The sequence below is a fragment of the Geospiza fortis genome, unplaced genomic scaffold, assembly GCF_000277835.1.
Source record: "Geospiza fortis unplaced genomic scaffold, GeoFor_1.0 scaffold325, whole genome shotgun sequence".
Classification (NCBI taxonomy): domain Eukaryota; kingdom Metazoa; phylum Chordata; class Aves; order Passeriformes; family Thraupidae; genus Geospiza; species Geospiza fortis.
This window is the reverse complement of record NW_005054427.1, coordinates 290,809-313,810: the sequence shown is the minus strand read 5'-3', so window position 1 is coordinate 313,810 and position 23,002 is coordinate 290,809.

The following is a 23,002-nucleotide window of genomic DNA, read 5'->3' as shown; positions in this document are numbered from 1 at the left end:
TTTGCATCAAAGCTTACGTCCAAACACAAGAGCACACATATAGTGGAAGCTAAGTTTTCAAGCAAAAGGCAGAGTTTGAAGGGGTAAAAAAAGGAGTAGATTCAGTCATGCTTTAGTCAAGCAGCCTCTGAGAGAGCAGAAACTCTCCCTCAGACATTCCGCAGGTTTCCACATTTGTCTCGAGCAAAGTGCAACATGAGGAGCACGCGTTTTACAGTTCTAAGCATATTTAATACAATGTTTTTACAACAGCTGTTGCTTTCATAGAACTTTAACCCCGCTGTGTAAATGCATCACAGGGAAAATACTCCGTTGTCTTGGAGACAGCCTTTGCTCGCAAGTCCTTTTCCAGCGAGCTGGTGTCAGCTTTCAGCTCCGGCTGCATTCCAGGCAGGCAGGCACATCCCGGCCTCTCTCTCTCCCCTGTTCATTATTGGCCCCGCTGAAGGACGGAGGCCTCAGGAATCCGGGACAATTGTCGGAGCTTCGTACCCACGATTTCCATCAGCACACCTGATGAGGAAACAAACGGGGGAAAAAAAAAATCCCTAAATAGGGAAGGGAGGCAGGGGCAGGGGCATGGAATTTGTAAACGATTTTCTGACTTTATTTTTTTAATTCCCCCCCCCACCACCCCTTTTGGTAATGTTTTGTTTATTGCTTATCAGACCTGGTACAGAGCCAGGTGTCTTTTTCCTGCTAAATTTAAGCCAATTTATTGTCTTAGTTGAAAAGTGTTGTGTTACAGCTGACACTTGGAAGAGCATTGGAGATATCATGTGACAAATTCCTCCAGTTAAAGGACTCGGGAAACCTCTCCTGTCTTTGAGAAAGGTGATACCAGCTAGTTACTTGACCCCTCCAACTCTCTAACATATGTGCCCACTGCTACAGGTAGCACACAGCAAACACTGCCCTCATTACTTGTTTGCAGGCACAGCCCAAAAATGTGTTCTAAAGCTGTCTTCAAAGCTGGATATATGAAAAAGAAATAATTGGAAAGTTTTCTTAACCCCAGAACATATGTTTTCACCTCTGTTTTAAACATATGAATATGCTGGAGGTGGCTATGCTCTATGCATGAATAAAAATAGTAAAAAATGATGCTACAAACTTCACATATCACCACCAAGTATCAAAGAGATTTTTCAAAATGGTGTAGCTGGAACTTATCCCGCAAAGTGCTGAATGTCCTTAAATGCAGTGAATGTTGAAAGGACTTAGGTCTCCCAAAAGAACACTAAAGATCTTAAAGAACTAAGGCCCAAAATCTATTAATCTCTCTGCAAACAGCAAGGTGCAGCCATACCTTTGGCTACTTTTCAGTCAACACTGCTTTCCTGGATGTATAAGCACAGCTTAACTTCCACTATATATGTGCTCTTGTGTTTGGACATAAGCTGCTGCAAATGGTAGGGGGTGTACAGATAATGCATATCTAAAAAGTACCCATTGTTTGTTCCTGGACATCCTCATTAATGCCCAAATCCAGAATGTAGCCCTATCTAGGGCAACATTTAGTTGTAGTCTTTAGTAGAAACATGCATTTCAGATTCCTTGCTTTAAATTGCAATTCCAAGGCATATGTTTAACATTAGGAGGTTTCTTTCCTGAACCAGAGCCCAGAAGATTAGCTGAATGTTTTTTCTAAAGGTTTAAAAGTAAAAATTCCCTGTGTCAGACCAGCTGCGTGAGCAAAGATCTGAGGGAGCCTTTTGTAACATCAACAATGCTTGACTGGAGTAAAAGCAGTAAGGTCCAACATATTGTCCTCTCTGAAACAGAACAGCCCTCCACAGAAGTAAGAGTTTTGGCTGCTAAACAAAATGGGGATGGAATCCAGGACTGGACCTGTAAATAAGCTCAAATCAGACAAAGGAAAATTAAAGCTATGTAGCATTAAAACAAGGAAGACATCATAGAAGAGCTGCGAATCCTACAGCATTGCAGGAAGCCCTTTCCTGAGTTAGACTGGTTTTAAGTTTGTATTTTGTCTTCAGTGTGGCACATCACATTGATTCATACCTGCTGATGTTGCTTATGAAATGGGGGAAGAGGGAAGGTGCCTTCAGTACAGGTCTAGCTTAACTGGCACAGACCAAAGCAATGTCTTCCAGTCATGGACAATGGGCCCAAGAGGCAGTTCAGTCAGCTCTAGCCAAGACATGTGGGCTCTAGAAATGTCTTGGCTCTAGCCAAGAAAGGTGCTGCTCTTACAGTGCTCCTATTCTGCTGGCAAGGAATTTGGCTGCCTGGGCTGGGCAGCCAGAGCAGCAAGTACAGCTGCACATACTGCAGTGCATGGCTTCAGCATCCCCAGAGGCCAGGAAACTAGGCTTTCTACTCATCTCTTTGCTCCTCCCCAAGAAAGGGTTTGAGAACACTTGGTATGGTACCTTATTCCTGTCCATCTCTGATGATTTTGTCCCAGAGGCACACCAGCAAATAAAGAAAATAAGATTCTAGATTTGCATCTTTCTTAATTTTCTCTTTCTTCTGCTTATTCTGCTGACACCAACAAGGAACAGTGAAGACTCATGGTTGATTTTCCTGAAAATCAATGAACAGTGATCATAATGATTTTCCTGATGCATCCAGAGCTGAAGTGAGGAGGATGAGGCCTCTTGGAAGGTGTGTGCACATCTGTCCACAATCTAAAACAACATGCCACATTCTGCAAGTGTCACATGCCCACCCTGAAGAGAGGGGTTCACTAGGAAACTGAACAGGTATATGCTGTCAGGCTAAAGCACACTGAGGAGAGCCACTCTGATCTGAGTCGCAGCAGAATTAGCACACACTTGACATATGTGTGTATAGCTTTCCTGTAAGGGAGAAGATTTTCTGACTTCAGTATTACATGTGTGTTTGAACTGTGCCACATCTGACTTGGAAAGTACAAAATCATTCTGAGTTTGTGCTGCAAGCCGCAATTTTTAAAATTTTTTTGTTTGGTTGGTTTTGGGTACTTTTTGGTTTTTTTTCTGGACAGTCAAAAGTGCACCAAAGAGTTATACACTAAGCAGGTAGAAGGTTGCAAAGGCAGCTGCAAAAATTAATGTGACACTTCTGTTGCTTCCAGTGAATACTAAGTCAAGGTGAGCAATTAGAAATATATAGTACCTACTCACATCTATTTTGTTTCTGTAAAAGGGCGATCCTTATCTGGGTTCAAATGAAAACACGCATGTGAAAGGTTAGTATCCAATCACAGACTATACAATCTGACATACTTCTAGTCCATGTGAAGCAACCCAGCTGGAACACTGAGGCTCTGAATGTTCCCAAATATGCAGGGAGACAGGATTATTAATAAATGCATTAGCAATAAGCTTGGCTCAGTTCAAGGTATTATATTTCAAAATAGACTTAGGGGTTTTTTTGTGGTTTAAAATTGACTGAAGTGAGATGGTTGTGATTTATGTAATGCTAACTCTGACATATAATATTTTTTATAGATTGCACTCCTGCATTTGTATGTAGTTAGAAGCAAAGATGTCCCATTATTTTCAAGATGGAAATACTTCAATGTCAGAGTTATATTCTTGGAATTTCATCTTGGCCTTTCACGATGTTTAACTGGTATTTTATTTATCTGTGTTTGTGACCTCTGATATCTACAGTTTCTTATCCTCCCTGTCTGTTGTCTTTGTCATTTTTTGGTACAGTTGCAGATTCCTAAAAATCGATGATAAAATGTTCAAGACTGTTTAATTCTCTTGGACACGGAACATCTAACCCCATATTATTAGTCAACATTTTTTCTTTGGTTCTTTCTTTCTGGACTCCAGAAAGAAAAATGGGGGTGTATAGTTCATTATATGAAATCACTGGTAAACAATATTGAGTTTTTTCCATCCCTTAGCAAAATATCAAACTAATAAGATGAAAAATTTTGGATCGTAGTGTATGCTGAAGCAATGCTATGCTATTTTTGTGGTCGTATTTTTCAATGAGATAGAACAAAAATCCTGATCTTTGAAAGGAGAGGTTGCATCAAAACTTTTCCGGCCAAGTGGCTAGGTTTGAGCAACAAAAGAAAAACTGCAGGAGGCTGTATGTCCCATTGTAAGATCTCAAAGTGCCTCACTGCATCTCACACCCTTGTCCAGGCTCCAGCCAGGAATGAGTCTTCAGGTGCCATCACCCTTGCTGGTTCTGCATCAGTCTGTGTCAGGCAGAGCAGCATGCCCTGGGGCAAGTGTCCCCCGTGAGCTGGAGCCACAGAAGGAGGTATTCTTTAGGGGTCACAGCCTTCTTTCCTGATGCCTCTCCTGACAGACTTGTTAACTAAACTTCTAGTTCATATGTAACTCTAGTTCATATGTAAGACTCTTCCTGTTTGACAGTGTGACGGAGTTGCATGTTATGAGGTATTGACAAGAGATTATTTCAGTAGCCTTTTTTGGGGATGCACCTTTCAGGTTAAAAGAAAAAAAGAAACTTTTGAATTTTCTGGCATGCTAGCCGTTAATATCAGATGAGATAAAGTGTTACAAGATACATTGCATTAAAAAATTTCTCTTCTGAAACCTATGAACTAGTGAAAAAGAAATAAATTTATTTCAGTGGAGGAATCACTTGCAGAAGTGATGAGTCATCAGATCAAGTTTCATGCACCACTTCTTTGTTTTTTGGACTCAGTGATCTCCGAGGTCTTTTCTAACTTAAATGGGTCGGTAATCCCGTGATTGGTTGGACCAGTTGCTGAAATTCTTGTGTCCTGTCATTTGGTACTGGTGACAAATCCATCATCAGCTGTCAGATATTTGGGAAATAGGTGGAACTCAGAATGAAATCATTCACACCCACAGGTTTTTAAAGACAATCTTACTGATCTTGGTCAGTCTAGGGGATACAAATGTAAAGGGAAGGAGGGGATTCCTTGTTATGTGTGTGTTTAAAAAAGATTTTTGCTTGACTTAAGTAAAATGAAAACTTAAATCATTAGAATCAGAAACAAAATTCTTTTCATGAAATGAAGTATTTTCTTATGAGTTTTCCTACTTTTTAGTAACATAAAATATCAAAATACCATGTATTATCATTTGTAATCATTTAAAGAACATCAGGTGAAATGTTTGACACAGAAATAGTCTCTGGTGAATTTAAAGCAGATGGAACAGCTTCAAGAAACACGAGCATTTTTTTTCAGCGAAAAGGCCATTAGATACAATATATTCTGCTTTTCCAAATTAATTGTCCATCAAGGACCCAATCAGTATCACAGACTCAAGTTGAGCACTTGTTAGAGCCTGTGGGACCCTTGCCAGAGCTGGGATTCCAAGGCTGATCCCTCGGGGGAGTATTGTAACAATGGTGCTGTGCTGAAAGACTTTTGAAGGACAAAAATAAACCCCAAAAAAACAACCATGGGAAACCCTTCAGGTACTTGTAATTAGATACAAATTCAGGATCGTTTTAAAAAGCAAAGAAATAACTACCTTCATTGTTTCATTTGGAATGCTGAAAAAAGCCCATAACATCCCAGTTTTCAGCAAGTTCCCCGAGTGTGCTGGGGAATGCGCAATACCTACTTGGCTAGTCTGGCTGGAGCTGCAGCTGAACGACGGCTGTGTCTTCTGCTGATCACAGAGGTGGAAAGAGCATGTCCAACAGACAGTTTGGTCACATGGAGACTAGCCATAGGTCCCAGCCATGCTGATTATTCTGCCCATAGCTCCACACCTCACCCTTTCCTGCATTTCTTACACACCAAATGGTTTTCCAGTCTTTGGAAGAGTTTGAGGTCTAGTACAGGTAGGGGTAACTGTGGTGAAATCACTGCCCTCAACACCTGTTCCACAAACAACAAGTGTGTCTGATTTCCCTTTGTCAATCACCTCTCTGACGTGGACTTCCATATAAGTACAAAGCTGTTTTGGGAAACAATTTGCATCAGAGCACATGAAATTCACATTAAATAGCATTTCTTTTTATTTAACATATGCATCACATACTAAGCATATGCTGATGAATGATTTCTGGGTTTGTCAGTATCTGTCACTGGAATTACATTATTGTGGAACCAAAGCAGTGAGGAGATCATCAGTCTCCTGAAATGATGTACAGCTCATCAGCTCTCATTATTCTCATTAGTTCTCATTTGCAGCAGCATGAACTGCTGGCCCACAGAAGGAGCTGTTCTCTGCTTCCACCAGGTAATATTAGTTGTTTGGTCTAGTTAAGAGAGTGGCTTAAAGGAAGTTTCCCAATTACTCTAACACATGGAGTTTCACAGACTGGTCTCAGGGCAGAAAAAATACATTTCGTTATGGTTAAACTAAAGAAGAGGACATCACTTAGCAGCCTGCTGACTGTATTCCCATTGCTAATGGACATGTAGCACAAACCAGACCAGAGCTACTCTGAAACAAAACTCCTGAAACACACCTGTGGTGAATGTCCTCTCTACAGTACTGCTCATGTTGTGCTTTAGAAGTTGCTCACTTACTAGGTACACAGGTGTCAAGTTCACTGATGTACATTATGTTGTTGCTGTCAATGTGTGATTTTCTGCACTTCTGTCCATCAAAGTGTCGAGAGTTCTCATTGTATCCACACAGGATGATTGTAGATCATTCTTGATATGACTATATTTAAAGATACTATATTTTTTTTTCCCTAGGAAGATTCTTTATTTTTTCCCTTTAGCTCAATGACCTTGCAACATGACAAGTGTGCTCAGCTCCTACCACCTCAGACTTTTGCTCTATATGGCTTTACCTACTCTTTTGGCTCTGAATTCACCTACAGACTGCACTCAATAACAGCTTAAAGAAAACAATTGGACAAAAAAAAAGCAAGTGAACCTATCAATGGATTAATAAAAAATACAAAAATACTATATAGAAAATTCCACCATCTCTTCACTTTAGGCGGTCACTTCACAACTATTCTCAAACTGTTGACAGACTTTTCTGCTGTATTTGCTTGTACAAAATGTGTCCAGCAGCCAGTTATCTCCTTTTACCTCCTGGGAACAAAACATTTTTTCTTTTAGCAAAGGTTTTCTTAGGATACAGCCCAATCTTCCCTAGAAGCTGAAGAGATATATACATCTCTTTCCCAAAAGCACAGCAAAGAGAGCACCCTTGTCTGTCATCAATGACTTGAAAGTGCCAAATGTTCTCCTAAGCTAGCACTTGCTTTTTGCTAAGCCATGCAGTGGTGTTAGAGAGAGTTCTGTGTAATCCATGACTTAACGACATGGAGCCCTGACTTTTAAATCAGGACCTTGTTATTACAGTCCTATTGTTAGCCACACGTGGCAGCATTAGAGAGATACTATTGTGTATTCTGACTTTGTTAGGAGATCTAAACCCTGCCTTTGATGTTGTGTGGTGATAAAAAGTGTACAAAAGCTTGAAATGCAAACACATTAATCTATATATTGCTCAGAGGATTTAACAGCTTTTGTAGGTTCCAAAGAATAAGACAGGTTGCCTTACGTGCTGCAGTCATTGTTGCCTCCGTTTATGATGCTTCAGAGGAAGATGCACTGAGGTAAAAAAAAAGGTGCTATTTTTACTCAGTAGTTTATGTTAAAGGTTAAATTTCAACAGCCCAGTCTTGTGGAGATTGATAGTTTCATCAGATTGTTACAAATATTTTAGTACAAAACTACCCTTTCGCTACAAACAAAATAAGCAGCTACTGAATCTTCTTTTCATCACCAAAACAAACAAGCAAACTAAACTTCACAAAAAACAAAATTCTACATCTGGGAAGTGATCTGGAATGAAATGGCAAACACAGAGTGGTTAAGCCTGTAATTTCATATATTTTCATACTTTATACTAAATGTTGTTTGAAATACAGTACTATGTAGGCTTGATTCACACCTAGAGTTAGGAATGTGCTCACATGCTACTGTTCTTTATGTACAGCTTTTGGCCCTGGCAAAAAGCATCTGTTTCACATGGCAGAAAATTGGAATCAAATTGACTTGGTTTAAATTAGTTCATTATGTGCTAAGTAGGGTTTGGAGCTGTGGGTGTCATTGAAATGTTTCTCTTGTCTATAGAAAACTAGGAAATTACCTAAAGTAAAGGTGGAAAATATTAACTAGTGCCAACAGCACTTGAAAAGAATGGCTGGAGGTGTCAGGTCTTCACTACATGAATCATGTCAGATTAGTAGCTGCCTTTCCTGAAGTCCACCTGTAGGAGAGAGGTTTTGATGAGAAATAGATTTTAAAAATATGTGAAAGATAAACGAGAATATGCGTTGCACTTCATGTAACCACAAGGTTTAACAAACACTGTTAGGTCCACAGCAAATTGTAACTGAATCCCACTGATTTCTTGGGACTCATGAAAAAATTCAAGTAAAAAGGACATTCCTGGAGGAAACACTATTGTAATCAGCATCTCAGTAGTTCTGCTAAAAGTGTTTTGCTGTTATATGAGATATATGGTTTTAATGAAAATCTGCTTTTGCAAAAAGTGCACTTCAGTGGTTCAGGGGTTTTCTGCTTTCATGCCATGCTGCCTAGGAGGCATGGAGAAGTGGTGACTGTGGCTCTCCCAAGGAGCCAGGAAATCTGATTGTGAGCGATCTCACAGCATGGACACCATCTCTGATCTCTGACGACTAGCAAGTCATACCTTGGGACATTTCCAGACGCTGAAAACTCACCCTAAGCAAGTGAGCCAGCTGGCCAGCTATCTGGGAGATGTGCTGAAAAACATGTGTTGTCTCACTGATGAAGGAAAATAAAACCAAATCCAAGTTTAAAGATTGAGGCATCTATTTTTCTTTTCTAATTTTCACCTTAAAACATTTCAGTCTGAAGCCAATAAATGTTATTCACAGAAAAACACGGCTATTGAGCGGCAGCCCTTAGTCCAGGACACTGTTCTTCTTCAGAGTAGACTGCAAAGCAATCACTTACCAGCTTTTGGGCTACCAGGATGCAAAACAAAAGCTGGTACGGACTTTTCTCTCTCAAAGCTGTTACTTCATCGAACACAAGCACCACTATTTATTTATGCCCTCAGATACACCAACCATGACTCTCATCAGCTCTCTGCTCGCTTTCTGAACACCCTCTCTGCTAATTCTCTGCAGCCAAAGTCCTCAAGACTCTGGATACAACTTTGGTCCCTCCTCTACTTTAGTTCAGTAAAACTTCCCACCTACCCCAAAAAATCCAAAAATACATTTGGCATCAACAGGAAGGATCCTAATGGCAGAGGACATTGTTTTGCCACCTAATAAAACCTTGTAGTGCTGCAAGCAGAGCCTGTCTCTGAAGCATGAGAGGGGTGTGATGTATTTGGAAAGCACACACAAGGGAAAGCAAAATGCTTAGATTGGCAGAGCAGTAGTCTTAGCAGAAGGGTTAAGAGGGCTGTGACTCTGGCACAGAAAGAGAGCTGGGGTATGATATGACACATCTACAAAATCATAAAGGTAATGAATAACTTGGATGTGAGGACCCTGTCCAGGATCCTCAGCATGTTGCTAGAGCTGGAGGACACTCCATGACTTTCATGGATCACTTTATGTCAGATGAAAAGGTGTTCATTTACAGAGAACACAATGAACTTCTGGAAGTTGTTGCCAGAGGAGGGTGAGAAGGCAGGTAGGACCAGCAAGGCCTCAAACAAGAATAGCAGAAATTAGTGTGCAGTATCTGTAATCTATATGTGAACACTAAGATGAGGCAGGGATATAGCCTGTCTCACCCATTGGTGATGTTGGGAAAGAAGATGAGGAATAGCTCCAAAGTGTCCAGGCTCACAAATTCTCTTCCAAAATAGGACCTTCCCTTGTGGATAAAAGTCTTGAAAATTGTCCTGAAGCTGTACACAGGTTACCAGTATTTAGGAGAATCCTTGAAATATTTAATCTGTAACACAGGCTACAACACAGAAGTCAATAGCAGAGGCTAGAGCTTTCTAAGGCATAGGTGGAAATTATTCATTTTTCCTGGAATTATTTCCCTTTTCAAAATTGTGACAAGTATTCTTGTTATGCACCGCCTCTGAAGGAGAAGTGTTGTTCTGCTCCCATGGAGACATAGATTTGGTCATACCCCAAAGATACCATTTGTGTTAATATAATGTCATCAATGTCATTGTACCTCTACATATCACCTGATAGTAAAACACATTGAATTCAGCTAATTGATTTTTTAATTTTTGATATTAAATATTTAACTTTTTTTGGCCTGGTTTTAGAAAGAGCTATTGCAACCTTCCAGCCTCTTACTGCAATAAGAATAAAAAATAAAACTTGCTAATGTTTCCCATCCCCAGATGCCTGACAACCTTCAATCCTGGACACAGGATTCAGAAAAAAAATATATAAATAAGATATGAATTCTTCTTTTTCTAAAATGTGTACATTTTTTGACCTACATGGATTTGAATTTTGAGTAGAATCATCAGTGGGACTGTGATATAGAAAGAAAGAAGATTTGGTGACATTCAAAATTTGCTGTTCACACAGCTTTGACTACGCCCAGTTGTGATTGACATCCTTACGTTGGCAATAAGGTGTTTATAATTGGAAAACAGTCATTGACTGTAAAGAACTGATTAGCAATTTCCCTCTTACACTGGATCCCTGACTCTTGAACTGACTGACATACACATAGGACCAGATCTCAGATCACTTAGCTCCATATGCATTTTAGAGGTCTTATTTTCCAGTTCTGGAATGTAAACATTTGTCAGACTCATTTATCTCACCGCCCCTACCTTTTTTCTTTTCCTAACAGATTGGATTACTGCGCTACAGTCTGCAATAACTGGTATGGTTTATGTTTAGCACTATGCCTTCTTCCCTTCCTCATGTTTATGGCATGGCTTCTGCTCTTACACAGTAAAGCTTACTACCCTTAGACCAGGCCTGTGTTCTAATGTCAAAGTGGAATTTCTAGAGGCAGTACTGTCTGGAGAAACAGGCCTTCTCATGTGCATTAGGATACCTCTGATAGTCCAGCCAGTAGGGCTGTGGCTTACTGAGGGCATGCATGTCAGTGTGACCACATGGGCTTGTTCATTAATGAGCAGCAGCAAGCCTATCAGTAATAATGCAAGTGTTCAAGCAAGGACACTTGAATTAGAAAAACTCTTATTACCTACCTACACGTTTGCAGCCAGTGCTGGAGGAGACTCTGAGGTACACAGATCTGCTGTGGGTGCGCACGTGAGGTCACGTCTATATCTCATCTCTAGCCTTGCATCCAGAGACTGCCTGTGCAGCTCCCTTGCTCTCTAGGTGGAAAACCAGGGATCTACAGATACCCCTCAGAGACACAGAAGATGCTGAACTATTATACAGTTGCTGGTGTCAAACACAGGGCTAAGGGTTTGGAGAGCTGAAGGTCTGTGAGATGGGCATAGGTGCATAGGAGAAGGGACACACACTTGTACAGCCCCTTCATAAAATACTTCTTGTCTTTAAGTTTATGGTTTGAGAAAAATGATGGTAAAATCTTGGTGTTATTTTGTTTCTAGCAGAGATGCCTTGCAAAATACATTTTTCAAAATGATGGACAACATCTGAGATTTTCTGTATGGAAATAGTTCAGAGGAGCAGACCTTCAGGTATTTTCAAGGCAACTGAGCAAAAGTTAATTTCATTAACTCTGTGTGAAGGGGGCATGTCGTAAGTCCTACTTCTATATACTTTTTGGGATCCTTTTGGAAACTTTGTCAACAGCAAATCAAAGACCTTGCCACAGATTTTAAATAAATGTATAAACTCTCAGTTTTAGCATGGTTTCTCCTTGATGCCTTTCAGGATAAGCAGTAAACGAAATACCAACTATATAAAAATCACATTTTGTTGCCAGGTAACTTATTCTGTTTTCACTGGAATAACATGGAAATTTTGGAAGATATTTAGCTAGGATTGAAATCATACCCTAGTTACTGGTAAATGGCCCTTAATACTGTGCCAGCCTTGATTTCCTGGCATCAGGTGGCTGGAAAGTTATTGGTAAAGTGCAGCTGAAGGATAATTGCTACAAGGTCAATTGACAGTAAGGTCAACATAATTTAAACAGAGTAGCTTTTCCCATCACAGTTTACACTGTGTTGGAATAAGCGGAATGACATGGAAGTGATGTCCACAAGGAAGGGGAATTCAATCCTTTCTGACTCAGAGCACTATATATAAAAGTCTTTTTCAAAAGCAGCTGATGTTTCATCACTGAAGGTCGCTCCAGCTGCTAAGAAATGCATTATTTAAAAAGACAGTGCAACAAGATGGATGTGATAGTTTGCATTTGTTTTGCTTGCAATAGAAATTTCTTACATGACCCAGAGAAGTTTTTCTTTATGTTGTGTTTCAGAGTAACACTTGCCTGGATTGAAGACAGGACTCACAGGCCAGGTGAGGGTGCAGGAGCTGATGGGTTTGATCAGCTAACTGTTTTTGGCTCAATCAGCTATACAATGGGAGACACATAGTCCTGTCAACCATTATGCCTCATTACTCAGAGCTCTGGATATATCCTCAACTTGGCTATTCTGATGGTAGAAATGCAAAAATAAGCAAATCAAACTAAAGTAATTTGTACTAGTTATTTTTTTTTCTTTTTTTGCTTACATGTCATGTGTGTGAACCACTGGATCCTGCCCACTTCCCTACTTTAGCTAGAAGCTGTGTATGGGACAGTGGCAGCTGCATCAGGCTGAAAAAACAAACTTGGGGCAGATGTAAGGATCTCCATTCCAACTGCAATTGTGTGTCGAAACACCTTGGGACATAATGATATTAAAAATAGGAGTATGAGCAGTGTAAGAGCTGTAGGAGCTAAGCTAGCTACCTACCTCCCAATACCTTTTCTCGCAATAGTAAGGAAAAGAGGCAGTTTGTGGGAATACAAAAATTTACTGAAGAATTTTCTTTCATTCCCAAAACAGTAAACTGAGAAACTGTAACTTAGAGCAATGCTGAAGAGCCACATCTCTTGAATTAAATTAAAAAATAAACATTAACCCCAACAAGGGAGCAAGAAGATTTTTGGAGATTTATGCAACAATTTCCTCTTTTAAATTAGGAGGTTGTACTTTCGTTTGATGGTTTACCTTGTGGCACATTATGAGAACAGCCTTATTTCCTGTTTGGTAAACAAACACAGAAAACAAAAGATGGTCTTTGGGGGCTGAACTTTGTTGTTCTGAGTGCAAAGATTTGTCAAAGAAGATGGAATAAGCACTCTTCAGCCTTATGAATTTCTTCCTTGCTAGCAGCTGGTCAGTCACAGGTGCTGGCAAAAACCCCACCAACCACTGATATGTACTGGGAAGGGCTTTGTTTTTTTATCACCATATCCAGAGAGTTCCTAATTTGCCCTGGTTTAAAGTGCTCCTTGTGCATACAGTGAAAATAAAAAGAACTGCAGAAGGAACATGAATAAGTACAGAACTTATTTGCAAATACAACAGCTAAGGGAACAATTGTGCAATGTTTGTGCGCAAAAGACAGTGTCTGGGGTACAATTTTATTGTTATTCACTTTCTAGCCCTCTACAAATAGAGTTGTAGCATCTCTGTCCTCTGGTATGTACCAGTGGAGCACATGGAGAGCTGAAAAAATATTCTTTTTTAGAGGGTATGGGAGAGTGCCTGGACACTTGGGAAAAACATAGGATAAATAGTTGAGCAGTCTCATTACTTCTGAGGGACATCCAATAACCTTTGTGATGCCAGCACCTTACCACAGAATTTTCCTGGAAACTGGAGCCTAGTGGGCACTTGGTTCTCACAGTCACACCAGGAGGCCGAGAGAGCAGCCACAAGGTATCTGAGGTAGTGCTGGGACATGTCTCCAGCAGGAGACAGAAAATCACGCTTGGAGGTAATGTGCTTCTCCCATCTCAGTAAAGAGCATCAGGCTATAGTTACAAATAAGCTATATCAGACAGCGTCATTTTTGGGGCTGGGCAATAGCCACAGGCCAGAGGGAAGCAGAGATTTCACTGTGGTGTCATGTATGGGGGAGTTTGTTTTCCATTACTTTTGTTTTTACAACCTAAATGACATTTGCTGTGCCAGGATTGTAATTATTTGGAAGCTCAGTTTTCATCAATTTAAGGTCGAAAAGGCCATCACTTTTTGTAGGATAGGGGACAGTAATGAAATTTTTGAAGGAAGAAGGCATATTTCAAAGTAAACAGTTAAAATTATGGAAAAGAGAAAACAGCATGGGTTCTGGTATCCCTGACAAATCTGCTCGCACCCTGTGTCCCATTTCAAGTTCGCACACTGCACTTCAGTGCTGATACAAGCTTTGGTGGACATAGCTGGTGGCACAAAGAATAAATATCCTTTTGAAAAAAGAAAAACAACCATTTTTTTTCTGGCCATATCGGTGTTTCCAGATGGCATTGACTGACTACCAATATGAAAAAAGCTATTTCAATTATCTAGCTCTTATAGCAGAAATATTTTTTGCAGAGAGATTATTATGTGAGGCTCTGCATGGAAAGCACAGAAGTTGTCCATGGTGATGAAATTTTCATCTCTTTACTGAACAAGACTTGTGGCATTATGTTTTAGGTGGTATTCCACAACATTCTTTTTCTAATAACCCCTGATTTTGGCAACATTCAGCAGTTTTATCTGTGCTTGTACCTAAGTGTTTGTAGGTTTCAGATCTATGTTCCTTTAAGGCTTTTCGTAGTTGTCTGCACCTCCTTTTTTCTCTGTTTACTGTAGTATAGTAAAGCATGGAACAAGTAGTGGTTTCTGGAGTTATATTTTTTTCAAATGCATTCCAACTTCTCCAGACTTGTCAGATTCAAGGAAGGAGTAAGAGATGAGTGCAAAGTGAGGGCAGGGAGATGAGGGCAACGTAGTCTTAGGAAACCCAAGGCTTTGTTCTAGATCTGTGTAGGAAGACAGACAATATGAAGTGGAAGATGAAGATCCATCTAGAGGTCTGAGTGACAAATGACATAGATATATCTCCCAAGGTGTACAGTTCTCGGATCCCTTCAGGAGAAAAAGATCCTTATATTACTTGGCTGCTTAGTTGCTATTTTCTGGGTGGCAGTGGATAAGATCTTGCTGATGCCTGTGAGAATGATTGAATTCAACCTTAGGCAGAAGATTACAATGGTATAGATAATCTGGTCCCTACAGTAAGCTTGGTGGCCTCAGCTAATTCAATTTATGGGCTGCTTTTCTTATTGAGAAATTTGCATTCACCAGCGGCTTGATCTACAAGCGGTGCTGAGTCTTCCAGCTATGATTAATTTCATGCAAAGTTGTGGGTGCTTGCACCTCTGAAACTCAAGCCTTACATATGATGCATGAAGAATCTGCCACATTCAGTTTCTCATTATCCAGGGGCATAAAAGTGATTGAAGGAGGGGAGAAAAAACAACAACCCCAAACTTCATAAACATTCATTAAAGTCCATCATCAGTATCTAAGCAGCATGATAGTGTAAGGATATGTCAGTTGTCACTTTGTAGCATGCATGTTTTATTCCCAAATCACCCCAGTAACCTAAATAAGAAAGGCAAAATGCACAAAGAATATGGCCATCTGGAATACATAATGTGGAAAGATCTGCAATGCATTACATGGTCTGGAAAGTGGCTGGTCGAATTCCAGAGAGCTAAGATAGACTTCAAAGTCTGGCCGCACATCAGTGAAACTGCTGATCAGCTCAGATATTTAAAGTGGGTGTAGATGAATGAATTTATTACATTTTTTATCTGTTGCATTCATATGGGAAAACATTCTGTGGACAGGTTCTCCACTGATTTCATGCTTGGTTCTTTTATTTGAACTGTATAATATATTTTCATAATTTTACATCATATTGCAGTTTTTAAAATGGAGTATTTACACATAATTTATAATGCTGTTGTACAAGAGAGGAAAAAAACCCAAAAAACTCAAATAATAGTAAAGAATTAGACATTACTCAAATACCTTAAAGAAAGGTTAGACAAATTTAATTTTAAAAAAATGAAAGATGAACCAAGCTGGGTTTCCACCTTTGTTCTGTTTTTAACTAAACACAAAAACATCCACCATTTGGGATTTTTCATATTTTAATTGCAAACAGCTTCCTCTTAAATTAATTGATATCTCTGACTCTTATTTACCCAGGCTTCCAGCTTCTCTACATTTGTTGGAGAAAGGGAAAGAAAGATGAAGCCATATTGTTGTTTTCGTGTGCTGATCCTAGAACTTCATGTATCAGACCTGGGATTTGATGTTTTCAAGGTGTATTTTACCAAGCACATGGATAAAACAATGAATCTCCAAACTTGGATCATCTCTAATGGCACAAGTGGATTATTCTACTCTTTTTTTTATTTTGAATATTGGTTTTGTTGCAATAGCTCATATAAAACGTCCTTTACTAGAGTCTCCAATAAAACCACTCAAACTAAGTTTAATCTTACTATTTTACCTGTTATTTAGACACAGAATTTAACTGTGAGTCATAAATAGATGATTTTTACTGTAAAATACCACAATTATATTCATGACAGTTTTTTAACAAATTAGTTAGTTTGTGTTAACTTTAGTACTGAGTATTCTTCATTATGCAATTCAATTTCCTGTTTTTACAGTGCAAGTGTCAAGTAAACTCCTGGGAAAGCTGTTTTTAATCGACTTTTAATTATGGTGTAATATATCCATAGGACTGGTTGCATGGAGTAAGAGAACTGCCCATGGGAAATGCATTTGCAACTGGGTTTTAAGGTTTAACCTTCCCTGGGCCTGTTACAAAAACCCAGTTTATTTCATGCAGTTTCCCATCCTTCAGCCAGGCTAGCACTCACCCAGGAAAATGCGGCAAAATTCCTTCAAATACTGTCAATAGCTAGATCAGCACATACAGCACCAGAGAAATTGCACTCCCTCTTAAAACTGTCTCCTTCCTTTCAGGAAGATAAGAATAATTCTCTCAAAATTACGGTGACCTTGGAAGATAAATCATGCTCTCCACAATATTTTTCCAAGCCATTAATGAAATCACTGAGGGAGGTGGATATTTTCTGTAAAATGGACATGGTTAAGGACTGATAATTGCAGTTAGAGTGGACTTCAAGCAACTGTGACTGCAGATCAAGCGATTATTTCAATGACCATCTCCCTACCAGGGGACTTCCTCCAAAGTTCTCTGAAGCCTTTTCAGCAGCGCATTCTTCACCAAACCTCAAAAGCTGAGCTTTGAGGTGATTTACCTCATTCTTGCCAAGAGCTTTGAAATATCCATAAGGGCAGGCAATCCCTATGGACATTTGACTCATCAGCTTCCTGTTTCTACTGAAACCCAGATGTAAGAAATAATCTACTATGGCTGGAGAAGAAAAAAAGAAAGAAAAAAGTTGGCTGAGTGTTTTAAAATCTTCACACACCACGGAAGTTTTGGTGTCATTTTCCTCATGTTTCATTCATACCTTTAAAAGAAGAGGAGAGGAAAACATGTACTTAATCAAAATCCCAGCCACACTTCCTGACCCTATGTGTTTTGCAGATGGGAAGACTTAGAAAACAGACTGATTTTTAATCAATGTTAAATAAAGAAGAGCATCTGCTTCATGTAGTAAAAATGTACCCTATAGACCCAGTCATCTGGCACAGCTGCTGCTGACATCACTGACTCAGTGACAAGGAAAGTGTGGTGGTAGCACAATGCACACCAAAGGTGGAGAAAAAGGGTACCTGTGATAGAAAAAGTCAGTATTCAAGAGTTTATTTACCATACCTGGGCACAAGACATTGGATGAAGGGAGTAATTCCTCATAAAATCCATGAAAATTTAAAAAAGCCTTCTTTACGGTAGAAACAGATGAAAAAACCTCAACTGCTTGAATAGCTTACCTTTCTAAAATGACTGTGGACAGGGTCTAAACTTTGCTGTTTGGTTGCAGTCTCATTGTCTTTAAAGCAAAGGAATGCAAAATCAGAAATGGCTTGGGTAATTAGCTGGAACATTTTATTCCCTAGTACAGCTTGCTATTTGCAAGTGCAGAAATTCCTATTTGAGAAGGAGGAGCTGGAGCTATTGCTGCCTTCAAGAAAGGCAAGTAGCTATAAGTACACTGCCATGATCTGTTTCAGTTATTTTCAAGACTGAGAAAATAAAATTGCAAAAACCATAAAAACAAGGTGTTTTAAAAACCATGACTAGAAAACAAACATAATAGTTGATATAAACAATGTATCAGTAACTTCAAGGTTAATTTTTATTAAGTCATCCAGAAAAAATATGAGAAGTATTATGTTTACAAACATATAGGTTCTCTTTTAGAATGAACTACTCACATAAAAGAAATGTTTCCTAGATAACTAGCTTCCAAGAAAAATAGTTTAACCAGCTATCAAAAGGTATGAAAAACATACAAAACTAAGAACAATAACATGAACCTGTGTACAGTCATGTTATAAAGAGCCTGAAGTATACTCTATGTAGCTATTTTGGGAAGATGTTTGGAACTCGTTCAAAAGATACGGCTGTTTAGATGAAAGTCAAGAGTCGCTCCAGTTAATCATAATGGGATTTGACTTAAAGGCCTCTCCAAGCCTACCTTATAAATTGGACCACTGAGGGCTGTTTAGCAGAAGCATAAGCTAAAATCATACACCATTCTCAAAAGAGCGCTAGCAGGTAAGAGAAAAGGTCTGAAAACTGTACCCCCACCCACCCCACCCCCCAAAAAAGAAAAAAAGAAAAAAAGAAAAAACGAAAAAATTCAGGGTCTTGTTTCAAAGTCTCTAGGACACAGCAGTCTTTGTCTTTTGAGCATTTCTGGCAGGCCAGGACTTCACTTTGGCAAGTGTAAGACCAGTTTAAGAGCAAAGACTTGACTTTCTTATCAGCTACCTGCTGCTTATTAAGAGCATACTCAGTCTTGACTGTGCTTGCCGAAATATGCTATTTCAGAGGTTCTAGAGTAACTTTTGGAGTCACTTTTAAGGATACATGATCTGCTGAAGATCCTTTAGAGATCTTAAAGAAATCCAGATTACCTTCACCACCATTTAAAAGAAAGGAGGGGGGAAGGTCAGATATATCATCTCCTTGCTAACAAAAAAAACCTGCTCTGTAGCAGCTGGGAAAAAACAAACTGACCCTGCTTCTTCCTGGGGGCCAGAGTACTCCTACTCTCCTTTCCCAGAAGCTGCAGCTTCTAGCTCTTCCCTAACATAGCTGTGGGCTTTAAATCAAATCCCTGTATTATGCAAATTAGGACTGTGTTGGAGAAAAATGTACATATATAAAAAACATATTAAGGCTAGCACTGGAAGGAGAAAGGAGGAACTTGAGAAAAGTGCTAAACAATTCATCTGAGGTTTCTTGGGTTATAAAGTCTTGTACATCTTAAAATGGTCATATTTGGCAGCCAGTCAAGACCAAGTTTGCCAGTCACCGATAGTTTACTGAAAATCTGAAAGCAGGATGCTTATCTTTTGGGTTTGGTTTTACATGCATGCCTTTCTCTTTCATCTTCTTGTCCTGCTTCATGTTTTTCTTATTCTTATTTAAATGTTCCAATTTTTAGAATGTCCTAATAATCCTTTGAAGCATTTAATTTCCTCTTTGCCAGTCTAAGCCAAAACACAGACTATATTCCATTTGACTGATGTTTGACCACGAGGATTTTTCGTATCTATGTTTGCACACACACACACACACACACACACACATACACACACATGCACACAATGCAGGCACACACATACCATACTTCAGAAACACACCAATCTGTTACAAATCTGAAAGCAATCTTCAGCCCAAATTCCTCAGGAGCTCATTCAGGGAGCTTTTTTCAAGGGCAATAGAAGAATGTCCCTTGTGTTCACAATTATTTAATGGAGAAACATCTAGATTGCTTTCAGAGCTCCATCCAGCAGAAGACTGTGTGTACCATTAGAAAAATAAGCTTTTTCTGAAAAGCACTGTTGATGAAAAGCTGAACTTATTTTGCCATGCAAACTATGCAATTTAATGTGTACTTCCCTTAGGAGGTGGCATGGAAAAAAAGACATAACTGAAGTCTTCTGATCTAATGCCCAAAATATATTGCATTTATTTGCTTTATATATTTTAATGAAAAAATGTCTTTTGAAAATATTCACATTAAGACATAAAAGAACCCAAATAATTTAAAATAATTATGTTGTAAATGTCAGTTTGTAATGAGTGAAGCAATGAAGCATGTAGAGCAGGAGCATGGCAATATTGTCAAGCAGGTACCCACTTTATAAAGACACACTCCAGCAGCAAACATTTTTTAAAAGCAAATCATTGAAGGGATATTATCTTTTTGTGGCTGTACTCCATTTGCTCCCTTTTTTGAGGAGGATTTCAGAGCACTTAGCTTGGTCTCCTGGAAGTCCTGCAACAGCCCACCCCCATATGTTTCTCCACTCCCCCATCCAAGAACAATTAAATTCTCACAAGATTTTCCTTGTGAGGCTCTAACCTTTCTCCACAGTGTTTTGTTGTTTATTAGATAAACTAGAAAAGATTTGCAAAGCAATAGGGAACTCATTCATACAGAACAAAACTGACAGATTCTATCTGTATATTGGTAGGTTTATGCAAAAACAAAAAATCTGATTGTTTGATGCAAACCTGCACATTGTCTAGAAACTTCCTTATTTCTGTGTTGAGTAAAGCAGTGATGAGTTTTGCTTTCTGATTGTTTCTGCTTTCCAGAAGGCCCTCCTGCAGCACAGTCAGTACATGACATGAGGCATAGTAAGCCAAGCAGTGTGCTGTTCCTTTCAAAAGAGCCCCAGCCAGCAGGACACTGGTGATGGGTTTTCTTCATAGAGAGAGAAGACCACTACAATTTAAGAGGGAAAAGCAAAAAGAGTACTTGTTCCAGATAACCCACACCAAGCCCCTGATGAACTTTCCTTCCTTCTTTCCTCAGGGAGCCCCAGACAAAGGGAGACTACAGACAAAGAGAAATACTCAATATAACTCTGAATACTGATAATACTGCGTATAACACGCTTGTACTCTCTCAGGAAAACATTTCCACTGTGCTCCCTTCTAGTCCAAAAATTATTTGGCAGAAAGCTTACTATTTTTTGTTTTGTGTTTTTTATCTACCTTATAAATGATACAGGAAATAGTGAAGCCCAGACTCCAGCCTAAATGAAGAGGATCAGCTAACACATATACATCTCTTTCTTCATGTCTGGTTGTGTTGCCTTTTGCCCAACCTGGAAATGAAACTCAAGATAATTTTAGTGAGGAGGTAATATAAAAGAGGATCTTTATTTAAAGGCCTCCAGGAAAATTTAATGGAAAAATGTCTACAAAAGACCTCCTGCCCCTGCCAGGGCCGAGTACATTTTATAGGCTTTAGGAAATTAACATAACTGATAAAAAGCATCAATTAGGGGGACAAGTGGTGATGCCATTTCCCCCCACCCCCCACATCAAGCCCCTTCTCTGGAGCTCCCTTCAGCACTATCTGTGCTTTGTCCAGGAGAATGTATCTCAAAGGGTTGTTCTCAGCCTTGGCTCCCAGAAGAACCAAGGTAGCACAGGGCCTTGTACCAACCAGGCCTTGGAGGTCTTCAATTTGTTTGTCCTTCTGCTTAGGGAAAGGCCACGGCAAAGTATTTTGAAAACTAGCCACTAATACAATAGGCTACAAATATATGTTTGAAGGCTACAGAGAAGATATAAAAGAAAAAAGGCAAAACCTAAATGGCATCAGTGGAGAATGCTCGCTTTTGTCCTCGAAAGTTCATGAAGATGTTACAGGATCCCAAGAGTGGACTTGGTACCCAAGTAGAATGTCAAGTGCCTTCTGATCACCAGAAAAAGTGTGAGAGTTATATATAGTTTTAGAGGAATCACATAGAACTAAGAATATTTCTAAGATGTATAATTTTTTTATTTTTTTATTAGAAGATATGCGTGCAATTAATATTTTCAAGAAATATTATTTATCATTGTCCTTATACTCTTCTGAAAATTACAATATAATGGGGAAAAGTAAAAATTAGCGCCATTTTATCTGTAGCATTGCCTTCTACATAAAAGAAGAGAAAATTCAGCTATTTAAGTATATTTTGTATAGACAGAAACAGAGCAATCTATGTTTTAGAGACATACCATTCTATATAAAATAACAGAAATCACATTTTGGCTCTAAAATTGTGTTCAGTTTGCGTAAGCAAGAGAATTTATCAGCAAGAGACAGAGTATAAGGAGAAAGAGACTGATATAAAAGAGAAAAAAAATTTATAGGAGAAGAGTTTTGTCACAAATATAATATCCCATAAATAAATTGAACTTTTGGAAATATATTACCAGCCCCATGCTATTCATCAGAGAGAGAACAGCTTTTTAAAACAGTTGACTTACAAAGACTAATGCCATTAACAAATATTTTCTTAATAAAACCTTAATTAAGCAAAGACTTCTCAAAGCCTATATACCCCAAAAAATCCTACAACACAGTTCTAACACTTAATTTAATGCTTTCACAATAATTTCATAATTAGTAGGTGAAACAGATTTTTAGTCTATCCATTTACTCCACCCCATTTGGACTCAACAAGGTTCTTTATAAAATGGTCACAGGTGCTGCACAGAGATTTGCTTTTCTTGTAGGGCTTGCTTTATATATAGTAGTTGCTGAATAAAACATTTCCCTTCTAAAATGAGAGGGTGTGAAGATCAAGCATTTTATTTCATTTTATTCGTTTGTTTGTTTGTTTATTTTTTGAAACTAAGGATCTTGCTTGAGTTTTGTTTTTTTTTTCTTTTTTTGCTATAATATTAATATTGCCTCCTTCTGTGATGGTTAAGGGGTTAATATGTTGGCATAAGGTATTGATCAATGCACAAGGGTAAGACCAAACCTGATCTCTTGCTTTGGTTGTGCTGGATGAAACAGACTCATACAATGCTTCAGTTATGATCCCTTTATTCCTTCAAAGACGTGTACAGCAGCCAAGCTTATCATGAGCTTGAAAAAAAAGCCCCTAGATTTTATTGGTGTATGAAACCTAGGAAACAGCAGGTCCTTGAGTCA